Source organism: Myotis davidii, unplaced genomic scaffold (genome assembly GCF_000327345.1).
Source record: "Myotis davidii unplaced genomic scaffold, ASM32734v1 scaffold223, whole genome shotgun sequence".
In the NCBI taxonomy this organism is placed as follows: Eukaryota; Metazoa; Chordata; class Mammalia; order Chiroptera; family Vespertilionidae; genus Myotis; species Myotis davidii.
This window is the reverse complement of record NW_006294609.1, coordinates 108,731-123,735: the sequence shown is the minus strand read 5'-3', so window position 1 is coordinate 123,735 and position 15,005 is coordinate 108,731. Positions and strand designations below refer to the sequence as shown.

At 59.9% G+C, this 15,005-nt stretch overlaps 1 long non-coding RNA gene across 1 annotated transcript; it reads right to left on the bottom strand.

Moving 5' to 3' along the window:
* Window positions 1-11,327: 11,327 nt before the first annotated feature.
* Window positions 11,328-14,010, bottom strand: LOC107183949. Its single transcript, XR_001514765.1, has 2 exons — window positions 13,395-14,010; window positions 11,328-12,449 (listed from the first exon to the last, which is right to left on the bottom strand). It is a non-coding gene; the product is annotated as an uncharacterized LOC107183949 (long non-coding RNA).
* Between the last annotated feature and the right edge of the window lie 995 nt (window positions 14,011-15,005).

Here is a 15,005-nt window from a genome sequence, read left to right as displayed (position 1 = left end):
GATCATACGTTCCCTGGAAGAGGCTGAGGCCTCGGAGCTGGAGGCCAGTATTCCAACCTCGGTCAGCAATGTGCCCCACGAGCATGTGCCATCTGCTGACAGCCCTCCAGGCAACATCTGGCCGGAGGCATATCAGCGACTCCCACTTTGGGACCCTGCCCGGCTTGGCTGAGTCCTGCTGACGGCACTGGCTCCAAGCCACCAGGGCTCCAAGCCACCAGGGCCCTCTGCCACAGGCCCTCACATGCCGCCTTGGGGTTAGCCAGGTCCTGGCTGGGGCCGCCTTGCAGGCCTCCCAAGAGGGACACACCCCTGCAGATACCTTCTCGGGCTCCAGCAAACGCAGACCCTGGGCTTTCCTGCTGTCCCTGTGGGTCCCAGCCCTGTCCCCTGCCCCACAGGCCCCAGGCCAGGCTGAGGGACAGGCTCTGCCAAACACTCGAGGGCCGGACTGGCAGAGTCCTTCCGAGGAGCCCTGAGCTGAGGCTCATGCTCAGGCCTGCTGGGCAGTCCGCTGCTGGGCCCTCTTAGGCTACAAGAGGGGTGGGGCTGTGGCTCAGGCTCCTGGAGACACTGAGGCCCAGGGCTGCCCCAATTTGGAGGAGGCCTCTCGCCACAGGGAGCTGTGCTTAATGAGGAAACTGCAGGCACCTGGCGGAGCCCCCAGCGGTCCTCCTGCAGGAGTCCGGGGTTCCACCAACTGGGTCCCAGCAACCCTATCACAGGACCCGGAGGCTGGACGCCTGAGGGCCGGTGGGTCCAGGGCTCAGAAGGGCGAGCCCCCTCCAGGCAGGCTGCTCCCTCCTCGACAGACACTCGCAGAGTCTTGGAGAGCTTCCTGCCTTGGAGTGGAACACCTGCAGGCTCCTCTCTCAGCCTCACCTGCCGCCTGATCTCCTCCCCAGGTGAGCAGCTCACTCCTTCCCAGCCCAACAATCCTTGCACAACCCCAACTGCCCGCAACCCTCCTGCCCAGACACATGCTCAGCGAGATCTATTCCAGCCCCAGGGGGCTACACCCCCATTCTTCCTCCCCCATTGAGGGGCCAGACACACCTGGGGCCTCACCAGTGACCTACACTAGGCAGGAGACCCCTCCAGAGGGGACGCATCCAGCCCTGGTCTCGCCAGCTAAGCTCAGTGCCTATCATGCCGCCATCAGAGCTCCCCTCTTTGAATGCTGAAGGTCCTCTCTGCCTTCAGGAGTGAGTCTATTAAAATGTGACCCCCCCTGGGAGGGTTAGGGCTTATCAGCTAACATGTGAGTTATCAGCTAACACCTGCACTGACAGCCAGCACCTTCCTTGGCAGCTAGCTAAGCACAGGATTCTGCAGACACGAGCAGGGCTGAGTGCTGGGGCTGGAGCCAGGAGGGAGGAAGGAGAGGACCATAGGCTAGCTTCCCCCACCCCGAACCATGACCTTGGGGCCCCCCAGCCTGGCTGGGTCCTCTCTGCCTGGGCTGGTCCAGACACTCATCTTAAGCTCAGAGCCTCAGCCAACTGGCATGGACAGTGGTCACAGGGATGTGCCCTTCTGGACTCTGGTCCCCAGGTCCTGGATGCCCTCTCCCCACAGTCGGGGGACCGCCTCTGTCCCCTGTCAGCTGCTGGGGACCTGGTAGCCTCAGGATGGGGATCCAGAGAAGCAGGCCGGGCCTAGGACCCCACCTCCACCCCAAGCCCTGGGCACCCCTCCTGGCTGGCCATGGGTGGGACGCGGCGGGGCACCCTGGCTGTTGTCTATTTGCACAGCTGACACCCCCTCCAGCTCTCCTCGCAGAGCTTCCTGGGGAAGTCAGGCCTCATGATGCCAGCTCCCACCAGCATCTCACCTGCTGTCATGAGATGTAACTGTGCTAGGAAAACACACTTCCTGTTTCTGAGACCTCGGTGGAAGAGCCAGACCTGGGTGGGGGGAGGGAGGTGCAGGTGCTCACCGACCGGGCCAGGCTCTGCACCTCCCTCAGCACCGAGGGCAGTGCCTCATCGTGACGGTGCCATGCAGCCAGCTGCACATGCCACAGACCAGGCCACACGCCAACCCCGCTCCGTCACCAGCCACCCGTCATGACCACGCCTGCCACATGCCACATCACCTGCCCAGTGCCGTGGCTCCCAGGCCTGCAGCTATGGGTTGTGAACTTGGTTGGGGTCAGGTTCAGCTGACTTCCCCAGCATGGGGGCCGGCCGCTCTGGCCTCCAGCCCTCGCCCGTCTGGGCCCCCAGGAGACTTGAGCTTGGAGCTATATCCGCTCTAAGAATGCTCTGAGCAAGGTTCCCGGGCTCGGCTGCCCCGCCCTGGGAGTGGTTGGCAGAGCGGCCAAGCGGCCCGGCCCTGCCAGGAAGCGGGCATCAGGCACAGAGACGCGGCTCCATTCTCGCTGAGCCAATTGCTTTCCAGAAACCAACTTCTGAGGCTCAGTCCTTCCGCACAGACCCTGCTGTCAGCGCCGGAGCGGGTGGTGGTCTCCCCCCTCGCAGCAGCTACAGTAATTGGCTCCAACCCGGCCCCCCTTGGGGCCTGCCCGCTGGTCTCCATGGCAACCCCTCTGCTGAGCAAGCATAAGGGGGCATCTTTTTATGAGATAATCAAACCCAACTTTGCAGTGTGGGTTCATCTTCCCCACAGGGGGTGGGGGATACCGGAGACCAAGCCGGGGAAATGGGAGGGCATCTCCTGACCCCACCCTGGGGGCTGGACCCGGTCACTCACCTGACCCCTCCCACACCCACGGTGGACTGCCACCCCGAGAAGGCCTCCCCATCCCATCCGTCTCCTGTCCCCCCGTCCCATCCTTCCACCTGTCCCCTCAGCCTCTCCCTCCATCCTGTCCTCCATCTTCCCTGGCCTCTGCAGCCCCCTGCGCCAGGCCTTTCTGGCCTCTAGGTCTGCCCTCTCGCTGGTCCCATCTGCCCATCAGAGGCCCCAGGCTGCACCCTGTCCCACCTGCCCACCGGCTGCAGCCTGGTCGCCTGCCTGCCCACAGCCTCATCTCCCACTTGTGCCAGCCTCACTGGGTCCTGGTCCTCAGTGAGCACCCAGTGCCAGTTTCCCTCCAGGCACGTGTGGTGAGAAAACAGCCCTGCTGCGCTCTGGCGCACACACATGGGAACCACGGCTCACACACGGGAACCACGGCTCACACACACGGGAACCACGGCGCGCGCACACACACAAGGAACCACGGCTCACACACACGGGAACCACGGCTCACACACACACGGGAACCACGGCGCACACACGGGAACCACGGCGCACACAGGAAACCACATCACAACACGCCCCTCCAAAGCCCCTGTGGCCGTCCTGACCCCACACCAGGCTGCCAGGCCACCTGAGCCACCCACAAACCCAAACCAGTCCCTCAGGCCTCCAGGCTCCCTGAGCTACGTGCAAACCCAAACCATCCCTCTCCCGCCATCCCTAAAGCCGATTCTCTTTCCTCGGGCCTCAGTGCAGCGCCCTCCACGTGGAGCGGCTCCTGCCTTAGCCCAGGTCTGGCTCAGAAGCAGTGGGCACAGGGCATGGTGGGGGGAGGACTGGCCACTCCTGCCTGGGGCAGGGGTCAGACAGTGACCGGATTCTAGATAGGACCCCTTCTGTCAGGGTAACCAAACTGGAGCTGGAATGACAGCTGAGGAGGCCATGGATCCAACGGCTCCAGAGCCTGGGAGGCATCAGGCCTGGGCGTGGCCCTGCAGGACACCTGCACAGTTCACCCTGGTACAGCACCTGCCCAGCAAAGGTTCCCCTTCATGGTCACTATGTTGGGACAGGGGGACAGGGAACCTGGAGAGGTACAGGGAGGGGAGAGGAGGGAGGTGGAAAGAGAAGGAATAGGGAGGGAAAGGGAGGGGAGCCAGGAGGGGTAGGAAAATCCGGGGACTCACCACCAGCTGCAGGGCAGCAGGCAGTGGGCAGGCGGCTGCTGAGATCAGCAGCTCAGGAGTAGGATGGCCAGCCAGAGGGCTTTGGTGTGTATCCTGGCCCCCACAACTCCAGGGCCCCCCAGCCTGGGCTGAGGTACGCAGGGGTGCAGCTCCCCTGAGGTCCCATGGGGATGCCTCTGCCCCCACCCAGTGAGGCTACAGAGAGAGCCCAGGGCTGGTGGCCTTGGAGTCCCAGAACATTGGTTCAGTGCCCCCCGCATCCCTCCCCGCCATTTCGATGCTTCCACACTACAATGGGGTGGCAGAAACTCTCACCTCAGGGGCTGTTATGAAGGTCCGGCAGCTGGTATAAAAGGTGTGAGTCAGAGCTGCATAAGAATCAGTTTGCTTTTCAGTATCATGAGCCCATTTCACAGATTAGGAAACAGAGGCAGCAAGTAGTTAAGACCTAGAGAAGGTCTACAGTGGTTCTCAACCTTCTGGCCCTTTAAATACAGCTCCTCATGTTGTGACCCAACCATAAAATTATTTTCGTTGCTACTTCATAACTGTCATGCTGCTACTGCTATGAATCGTCATGTAAATATCTGATCTGCAGGATGGTCTTAGGCGACTCCTGTGAAAGGGTCGTTGGACCGCCAAAGGGGTCGCAACCCACAGGTTGAGAACCGCTGGGGAAAGGTGGGAGAGTGAAGGAGCTGCAGCGCGTCCATCCCAGGCCTGAGGGGTGGCCACTGTGTGACCTCGGCAGGAGTGGGGCCCGGGCTGCGAGGACGTGGACAGGTGCCAGGGCACCTGGCTCCCTCCTGTGTCATTGGTGGCTGTGAGGAGACATTTCTAAGGCTCTGAGCTGTTACCTGCTCCCCCCACCCCACCCCACCCCCACCCCCCGGCATGGGAGGCTGGGGTCAGTCGGCTGTAGGGGGGCTGGGCAGCTAGAGCACAGCCAGGACATCAGTCAACTCAGGACCCTCTCGAGCACCAGAACCATCCGTGAAGGGTCAGGGCACAGACCGCAGTTACCAGGCCGGACAGGAGGCCATAGCTCAGCACACTGAGGCCAGAAATAGCTCCGGTCGGGGGTGGAGCCGGTGGTGTCCACATGCCGCAGAGGGTCAGGGCAGCGCTGTGCTCGCACTCCTGCCCTGTGCCAGCCCTCCACCAACCAATCCTCTGCCTTCCATCTGTCCCCACCTCAGTCTTCACTCGCTTCTCACACTCGCCACCCACCTTCCGCCCATCCTGGGGCCCGCAGGCATGTGCATGGGCAGCGTGCATGCTCATTGCACTTCCCAGGCCCTTCCCCGACTCCAGGTGCCAGGCGGGGGGGGGGGGGGGGAGAGTGGCAACAGCTCCAGTGGGGGGCAGCCCACCCTGGAAGGGGTGTGGCTGACACCCCTGCTGCCCGCTCTGCCCTTATTGATCTTCTCAGGGCAGTGGCTGCAGGAGTGGGCCTGGTCCATATGGGCCATGTCACCGCCATGGCAGGAGGGTGCTGGAGCCAGGGCGGGTCAGTTTCCGGCCAAGCTGTGTGCAGTGGAGGAAACTGAGGCAGAGCCTGCCCGCTGTCCCACTGAGACTCAGGCAGAGCTGGCAAGACCGGCCTCCTGAATGCACTTGGGCACAGGTGGACCCAGGGCCAGCAGGCCAGGCCCAGGCTGGGCCCGTCTGTCTGCTAACTCTCCAAGAGCTCTAGCTTATTTACCCATTTTACAGTTGAGAAAACGAGTTTGGGTGGGGGAAAGCTGCTTGCTCACAGCCCCAGTGCTAGGAGCATTCCCAAGGTCATGGTGCCGGGCCCATGAGAGACCTCGCTGGGCTGTGAAGAGTTAAAGCTCCCCTACCCCCACCTTACCCATCATCTTCACCTCAAGCCCAAGCTCTATTCTTCCTCAAAATTTCCAGCCAGTACCACACCTGGGAGGGCAGCCCAAGGGCCCTCTCAAGTCAAGGAAACTGAGATTGGCAGGGGAGGGGCCTGGCCCATCTGAGAGGTGGAGGCCGGAGGGAACTCCCTGTGACTGGGGCCTCCCTCCCTCACTCAACCTTCACTCACTCAGCCAAACGCACCAGGTGCTGTGCTGGGCACTGAGGCCTGAGACCAGGATGAGACCCTGACTTGTGACAGTGTGATCCAGGAGTAAGATGAGCGCAGGCGGTCACCGTGCCCTGCGGCATGTACCATGTGGGGATTTAAGGTGTCGCAGAACCTTGAGCCGTCTCCAGATGTCAGAGGATACCAGGGGAGGAGGCCTCGGGCCCACTGCCAGGGACAGGGTCCCGGCAGACGGTCTGATGATCAGGATCCTTGGCCTGGAGACTGGGACAAGGCTGGGCTGCTGGCCTGGAAGGCTCTGGAACCTCGCCCTGTCCAGCCCACAGGTCTCCACCTGCCCACCTCCCATGGCCCGCGCTCCAGGGAGCCCCACGCTAGGGGCTGGGGATACTAGCATCTGGGGGCTCTGCCAGCTGAAGATCCGTCCACCCCAGGGACTTGGCCAGCATCCCTTCCACGCTATCAGGCCACCAACACACACCTGCTGCTAATTACCCGGAGAGTTCTGTTTCCACAACCAGCTCATCAGTTTCTTGGCTAATTGATTCCGACAGTCATCAGAGGATTGAGACCCCGGAGAACACTAACGGTAAGCCAGCCGGTGGCTGACATGCCCCTGTCCTAGGGGTGCGGGGTTGGGGGGCTCAGGAGAGGGGCACTCCTGGTGCTAGGGACTGGGATCTGCCTTGCTACACACCTGCCCCCACTCCGAGCTGCTCGCCCTGACTCCTTCCCATCCACTCATCCCTCCTCTTCCCAGGACCCTGCATCTGCCACCTACACAAGGCTGACCAACCTTGTGAGGCCCAGAGTGCACAGTCTTGTGAGGGCAAAGTGCAGGAGCACGGAGTCAGGCTGCACACAGTAGGAAAGCACACCCGGAGTGCACGCTACATGAATGTACACTGAGGGTACCTATTTGGGCACATGCTATAGGAAGGCATCATTGGGGTGCATGCTGTAGGAACACACACTCGGGGTTCACGCTATAGGACCGCATACTTGGGGTGCGTGCCATAGGAGTACACAATAGGAGTGCACTCTTGGGCCTTCTGTTGCCGGGGCCTGGGTGGGTCAGGGCCCAGGGGCAGTGGACAGCAGAGGGGTTGCTGTGGTGAGGCGGGGCAAACATGGGAGCCCCTCCCAGGAAGCAGAAGAAGGCTTGTGGAGGAGAAGACCAGAGGGCATATCCCCACATGCTCTCGAGCCCTCAGCACTTGTCAAACATCACAAACAAGACAGGCAGGCGGCCTCTGCTCGAGCGGGATTTATTCTGCTATGAAAAGACAAGTGCAGATCTTGGGAGGCCCTTGTCGCGTTGCCCTCTAGGATCAGCCCCTCTTGCCTCTCAGCCGCCTGGGATCAGCCCCAGTCTGGGTGGAGCGGCTGGACTGCAGCCCTTCCCAGCTGTCCCAGAACAGCCGCGCTCTCACGGACACGGAGCGGGGGCTCAGGGGCTCTGAGACTGAGCCGGGGTTTGCAAAGGTGGGAGCAGCCCCGTGGAGCCCATGGAGAAGCCCCGTGCGAACTGGTGAGCTTTCCAGGGAATGAGGGTTTCGAGGCAGAGAATGACCTTCACAGCCTGAGATTCTCCCATTGGAGTCACCACCAGCCAAGGCCAGGCGACCACCGCGTTCAGGTGGCCACACCGCAGCCCTTGCCAGAGCCAATGGGCCCTTGAATCTTCTATTCCCAGTGGTTCTCAACCCTCTGGCCCTTTAAATACAGTTCCTCCTGTTGTGACCCAACCATAAAATTATTTTCGTGGCTACTTCATAACTGTCATGTTGCTACGTTTATGAATCGTCATGTAAATATCTGATCTGCAGGATGGTCTTAGGTGACCCCTGTGAAAGGGTCGTTCGACTGCCAAAGGGGTCGCGACCCACAGGTTGAGAACCGCTGTGGCATCCAGCATTTTGTGGCAAATAACGTGTCGTGGGCAGGCAGCCCCACCTGTCTGCTTCCTGTGGCTGCTTTAGAGCTGCCCAGCGGAGTGGAGTGGCCTGACACGCCGTGCGGCCCACGCAGCTGTAATTATTTAGTACTTGGCCATTTAGAGAAATAGTGTGCCCACCTGGCTTGTGATGGAAGCGTGGCGAGCGCCTGCAGAAGGTGGGGGCTGCTGCCTTCACCTTCACCACGGCCTCATGGAGTCACGCAAACCCCCACCCAACGAAAAGGAGACTGAGGGTCAGAGAAGGCCACTGGCCGGCCGAGGCCACATGCCAGGGATGGATAGGGCCTGGCAGCATCTCATGAGGCTGGAGGGTGGTGAGGGGAGGAGGTGAACCTGAAACGGCCCGCAGGTCAAAAGAAAAACAAGTATTTGGCTAAAGAGGCCGTGGGAGGGCTGGTCATCAAATGCGCACAGAGAGGACAAGTTAAAACACAGACAGAACTGGAGTGTCTGTGAGGAGAGAGGGAGGAGGCACCGGGAGGAGGCACCGATCCCCAGACCCTGCTGGGGAGGAGGAGGGTGGAGCTTCAGGGAGACGTGTCTATGGGGAGGTAGTTTTGGAGGGGGCAGGGGGCTCTGGGGCCACAGCCCCTCCACACCAATCCTGCCACCCCAGGATAATGTGCCCTCCTCTAGGGAGTCCACAGCCAGGTTGCCCTGAGGGTGGCTCGCCGACCAACTAGCATTACACTGTCCACTTGGGCTGGGAGGAGGGGAAGCAGCTGGTCAGTTCCCAGGACGTCAGGGGTCCAGCCCAGCTTGATGGGATCTTTCCCTTTAAGAACAAAGATGGGACGACTCGGATTAGGAAAGAAGAGAGGCACCAGGGTGTGGGGTCCCCTTGTGACCGGGCCTCCGACCCACCCTGCGGACCAGAATCTTAAAGGAAAGTGAACTGTGCAGGCCCACAGTCCTCCTCGCCATCACATCAGCCACGTGCGAGGCCCTGGGGTCACAGGGAGCCAGGAGCTGACCCGGGGCCCCTAGGAATGCAGCCAGCCTCACACGAGGACAGGGAGCTGCAGGGGTGAGTGAGTGGTGGGTGGGCCAGTGCTGGTGGCCACCAGACACCCCGGAGCAGCACAGTGGCTGGGGGACACCCCATTCCAGCACCAGTGCCTTGATGCCGCAAGGGGCCTCTGGGGCAAGTCTGTCTCCGGTCAGTCCTCTGTCCCAGCCCCAGCCTCACATAGCACCCACCACCAGGGGGGAGGGGAACAGGGAGGAAGGGGAGAAAGGGGAGAAATGGGATCCTTGGCCTCCCTGGGAATGGCCCCAGGTGCAGACTTCCCCCATCCCACAGCACAGTGAGGGGGTGACTGTCAACCCCACTCCTCAGACAAGGGCTCTGAGGCTCAGAGAGGTGGGGTGAGCACAGAGCACCAGTGAGGTTAGGGTCCCGGGCTCCACCCCACAGTCCCAGGAGGCCAGAGCAGGCCCTGACTCCCAGAGACCCACACAGCAGGAAGGGGCAGCTGACCGCCACCCCTGCAGTGGACCGGCATGCTCTGGGCTCCTGACCCCCACAGGGCCTTGTCCTCAGCCCAAGCCTTCTGTTCCCTGGGCTGCTGAGGTGGGGGCCCTGGGGTCTGAGCTTTGGGCTCCATCACCCCCTCCCCAAGTGGCTGGGGAAGCTGCCGGCCCACACTGAGTGTGCTGCCTGCCAGTGACATGAGGATGATGATGGGCCAGCCCCCACCTCCCTGGGGCCCCAAGATGCCTCCAGCCTGGAAACCCCACTAAGCACCCACACCTGGGGCCCAGCTCTGTGGCCAGAGAGTTCTGCCTCCCCAGAGGCTGGTGTGGGCCTCTGCTAATCCGACCCGGTCAAGCCTGTCTCACGCGAGGAGCCCAGGGAAATGAGGCCCAACTACAGGGGTGGCACCCGGAGCCTTGCTGCTTGTCTGCTTGTCTCAAGGCGGCTCCAGCCTGGCCTGGCGGCCTGCTCCAGCCAGGAGAGGCGGTGTCAGGGTGGGAGGAGGGCGCAGCAGCCAGGCTGAGCTGCAAGCAATGCCTAGAGCCACTTCCCCGCCTCCACCTAGCTCAGCCCCAGCAGAGAGAACAGACTCACAGACAGGCCTGGAGCTCTCCCTCATGAGGGAGTCCTGTCTGCCCTGAGCACTGAGTCAGGTTGCTGCTGCTTCTCAGGCAACCCTGGCACCCTCGGGGCTCCACCTCCCTACCCGCCCACCCACCACCCGTGTGGGAGACGTGTTCATCCCTGAGCCCCACGATGATGGGGACGGGATACACGCTGAGAGGCGCAAGGAACAGGTGATGGGCTGCTCCCCTGAAGAAACACCCAGAGAAAGGGGCGCCCCTCCTGGGGCTCCTGCCTGGTGGCCCAAACCCTGCCAGTCTCAGCAGAGCGTCTGGTCCCCTTTAGTGCTTCCCTCGGAGGTGTGGCCAGGAAACGAGGAGTTTGGAAAAGGCTCCAATGGAGACCAGAGGGAAAATGGCTCTGGGAAGCCGAGGCAGTGCGGAGGGAGGAACAGATACAAGTTCGGGAAATCTAATCAGTGTCCTTGTAGGGATAGAAGAGGATTTAAAACAAGAACAGGGTGCCACGAACAAGGAGCCATCGGAAAACAGGAAGAGTGCCTGGAAGTTAAAAATAGAATTGCTAAAATAAAATAAAAAATCAATAGAAGTGTTAGAAAACAAGGTCAAGGAAGTCCTACAAAAAGAAAAGTGAATGAGAAAGAGGGGGGTGGGGAATGATGATATTCAGAAGACAGATATTCAGGTCCAACATCTGTACATGGGGAGTTTCAGAAACAGAAAAGAGAAAATAGAAGAGAAAAAAGTTACCAAAGAAATAATACCAGAAAAGCTCCCAGAGCCCAAGACCTGGTCCTCCACTGGGCAAGTGCCTAGCACAACAAATGACATTCACAGCGCAATCTGAGGCCTCAGGAGGCCCGAGGCACCCAGACTAAAAGCTACATGGCACCAGGTTTCTCCACAGCACACTGGGCGCCCATCTGTTCATCGCTATGGCTTTAAAACTGCGAGGAGGAACTGTTTTCAACGTGGAATTCTGGACCAGGCCAAGGCAGCTTGAACTGATTGCTAACATAATAGAATGATTCTTCACTGCGCCTTCCTTAGAGAGCTAGTGGGGGGTGTGCTTTCGCTAAAATAGGACATAAACCCTGAAGGAGGAAAACACGGGGCCCAAGAAACATTGGGTGACGAAGGGAAGTCCTGGGCGCTGTGAGGGGTCCATAGCTCCTTGGTCCAGGTGGGGACAGCAGGACAAAAGCCTGGGGTGAGACCTCCTTGCGGTAAAACCAGAGGCCCAGTAGAAGACCTGACATGAAGAGGAAGCACATGGGAGTGGCAGATAGGACAAGAGAAAAAAAAAAAAGACAAAGTCAACTGTAAACTCCAGGAAAAACAAAAGGCCACACAAGAGTAGCGAAGAGCATTTATTGATGCGACCTGAGCTTGGAAACACTGGTTATGAATTAACTGAAGGTAGCAAGACAGCCGCACCAGGGAGTGTGCTCAGGAAGAGGGAGCTGGGGAAGGAGCCGTGGCAATGTGAAGGTAACCACTGGGAACAATGAAGAATGAGGCAACAGTGGCTGCCTTCCAGGAATGCAAACCGATTTTCCAGACCAGCCTCTGAGGGCTGGGCGCAGGTTTTAACTTTGAGCGAGATATCGTTGACCACAGTGTTGTCTTTCTAAAAAAGGCTGCACTGAAATCTCAGAGGTAGGGATAAATAAATAGGAGAAAATCAAGCGTGTCTGCGAAGGTGGAGGCGAACATGGGTCAGAAGTAGGCGTCTCCCAGGTGCAGGAGAAAGTGGGGCTGAGAGCTCCAGCAGGGCGGGGCCTGGTGTCTGGTGCAGGGATGAGGCCCCACACGCTCCTCTTCAGCCCCTGCTCAGCCAAGGGTGCCGAGTACGCCTCCCCCACTCCCCACCCCTTCTCCGTGTCCCCAAGGATGATCAGGCTCTTGGCTCCAGAAGCCTCTGAAATCCAGACATTTAAAGAGACAGCTTCCAGCCTGAAAGTCCATCTGTGTGCTTGGGCCTTCCACAGTCCTGCTGCCACTTCTCCTGACCCCTCCTCACTTCTGCCCTGCTCCCATCTCATAGATCTGAGTCCCCGACCCCAGACTGAGGACCCTCAGGCCCAGGGGAGGGTTCTCCGTGGCCGTGGCTGAGCACAAACAAGCTTCCTTTGGCTTCTGTGAGGGTCCTAATCATGTCCCTGCAACTGAACCCACAGCGCACAGGCAGGGGCGACGTGAATAAGTAATTGCTCTTTTATTAACAAGTGATAAATTATTCCCATATGATGGTATGTGATAACTCTTCCTTATTTGAAATCAATTTGGGATGGAAATGGTTGGCGGCTTCTCACCATCGGGGGTGGGAGAAGAAGGCGCCGCTGCCTCCTGGAAAACAGGTCAGTGTATTTCGGCTACTTCCTGAGGCTGATGCGCCTGGCGCTCCAGGCTGCAGAAGGGGGTCGGCTGCCCTGGGGGCGGAGCCAGGCAGGATGGCCTCATTTTCTCAGCATTTGCCCTGGGGACAAGTAAGAGGTCAGTGCAGGTACCCCAGCAGGGTCTCTCCCCACCCCCACACCTGCCGGAAGCTCCAAAAGAAGCCTGGACGACCCCATCACACCCGGGGCACAGATGTCCCGGGGAGCCAAGGATCAGGCTGGGGGAGGAGCCCCCAAAGCCCAAGGCCTTGCTGGGACCACCACAGGCATTGGCAGCCATGGCTGGGCCATGAGGGACCGGGGGATGCATCTGCAGGTCACATTCCATTCATTCCCCCATGGAACCCTGAGGGCCAGAGCAGCTTGACCTTTCACCCCACAAAGGACCCAGCTGACCTCCCATATCCCCCTGCCCCGTAGGCCATGGCTTGACTTTATTAAGCCTGAAAAGGCATTGGCCTTTCCCCCCCCCAAAATGTTCCTAATGGTTTCACAACACCCTGCCCCCATCTGGATTCCCCATTCCTTCCTCCTCTAGCTCAATGCAGGAGGGTTCCAGGCATAAGCCCAGGCGCAGGTCAGACAGACCTGGTCCTCCGCCCAGTGCGGCTGGCAGACCCAGCCTGCTCAGGGCAGTGCCGTTGGCCCAGGCCTCGGCACCTCTTCTGGTTAAAACCCTGCAACCCACTGGGCAGGCAGCCAGCTGCCTCCCTCCCAGGTCAGGCCCACAGGAAGCCAGACCTCGCCTACCCACCCCGCTTCAGCTCCTCCCCAGCTGCCTCCCCCACAACCCTAGGGCTGCAGCAGACCCATGAGGCTGGGGCACCCCGAACCCAGACACTATACCCAGCAAAGCTCAGATACCACCAGTGACCTGGGCCTCTCAGGCCTGTCATCTGTGAAATGGGAGGTTGGGTCTGAGAACCTGACAGAATCCCCAGGGGTGGGGGAACTTTGGTGAACCACCCCAGGGTCCCAAACACCCCACCTCCGGCCACTGCCAGGGAGCCCCCTTCACCCCACACCTTGCTGATCCATTTAACAGGTGCTGGCGCTGTTTGCTTCTATCAGTTGCTCCTAAGGGCTTCATGGGGCAGCACCACAGCTGGTGACCAGTACACAGTGGCAACTCCATAAATGCTCGTCACGTGAATGCAAGAAAAGCCCACCACCATGGGCAAGTTTCAAGGTTGTGCAGACAGCATTCCCTGGGGATGTCCAGGCCAGGAGAATCCATGGGGCACTGGGTGATTCGATTTAATGAGGTCCTGAGGTGGGATCCCGTAATGGGATGAGTCCTTCTAAGAAGAGATGCAGGAGAGCTGGTTTTCATTCTCTCCACGTGAGATCCAGCAAGAAGGTGGCTGTCTGCAAGTCAGTTAGAGAGCCCTCACCAGAACCTGACCTTGCTGCACCTGGTCTCAGATTTCCAGCCTCCAGAACTGTGAGAAGCAATGTCTGTTCTTTAAGCCACCCTGTCCGTGGTATTTTGTTATAATAACCTGAGCTGATTAACATAACTCCTTTCTTAAAATTCTGCTGTATTTCTCCAGATTCCCTGTAATGTACACAAACCAGTAAAATCGGAAGTATTTTTAGTTTGTTCTATTTGGTCGTGGGTGCTGAACTGGACGGGGCAGCCCTGCCCTGGAAAAGGTGGGTGAGGCTGCCTCCCTAATCCCCACACCTGGGCCCCTCGGCACTGAAGAGGATGGGCATGCCTATTCAGGCTTCCTGTGATCTGGAGGTGGGGGGACAGGGCTCAGTGGGGGGGCAGCCCTGCCCTGGAAAAGGTGGGTGAGGCTATCCGAGAGCAGCAGGATCCCTCCCCAAAGCCCTGTGCCTGGGGTCCCTGCCCAGGGCTCTGCCTTAGTGGGGCCTCAGGCAGGTCTCCCAACCTCTAGGAACCATTCCCTCACCTGGAGAGTGGAGATAAAGAGACCCAGCTCCCAGGGGGCACAGAGACCACACAGCTCCCGGGAGCAGGCGCACAGTGAGTGCACAGGAAATGCCCAGCTCGCCCACCCTGCGGGAGCATCCAAAAAGTGCCTCATGTCGCCCCCAGCGGGGACCACGGTCCCCATCTGACTGAGGGGAGGTCAAGTCACAGTGAGAAAGGGCACGCTGGCGCCTAAGCCAGCCTTACCCAGGCCCTGGCAGGCAGGAGCACTGGGCCTCGCCTTTGCTCAGGTAGCACCCTCAGGGATGCCCCCTCTATTCTCAGACACACACCCTGAAGGGCTGTCCTCCCGAGAACCCCTCCCACACCTGTTCCCCTCCCACACCACAGTCTGGCCCGAGGGGTCCTGCATGAGTGTACACACACACACACTGCCGCCACCCACCTCAGGCCACCCCAGGAACCAGGCCAGGCTCAGGCCGCGGGTGAAGAATGGAGTCCATTAGGGCCACCATCTGTCTGGGCCATGACGGGGCCTCTCGGTGACATCCAGGAGGTATGTAGATAGAATATTTTTATGGGGAGAGTTTTTCTCTTGCCAATTTTCAAACAGGAAGCCAAACACTTGTCATACCTGTCCCCGCGTCAGCCTCTGCCTGACATAAATTGGGGCTGAGGCAGGGAGATGAAACACGGCCTGGACACGCTGGTGTGCGGAGCCACGTGCCACTCAGCC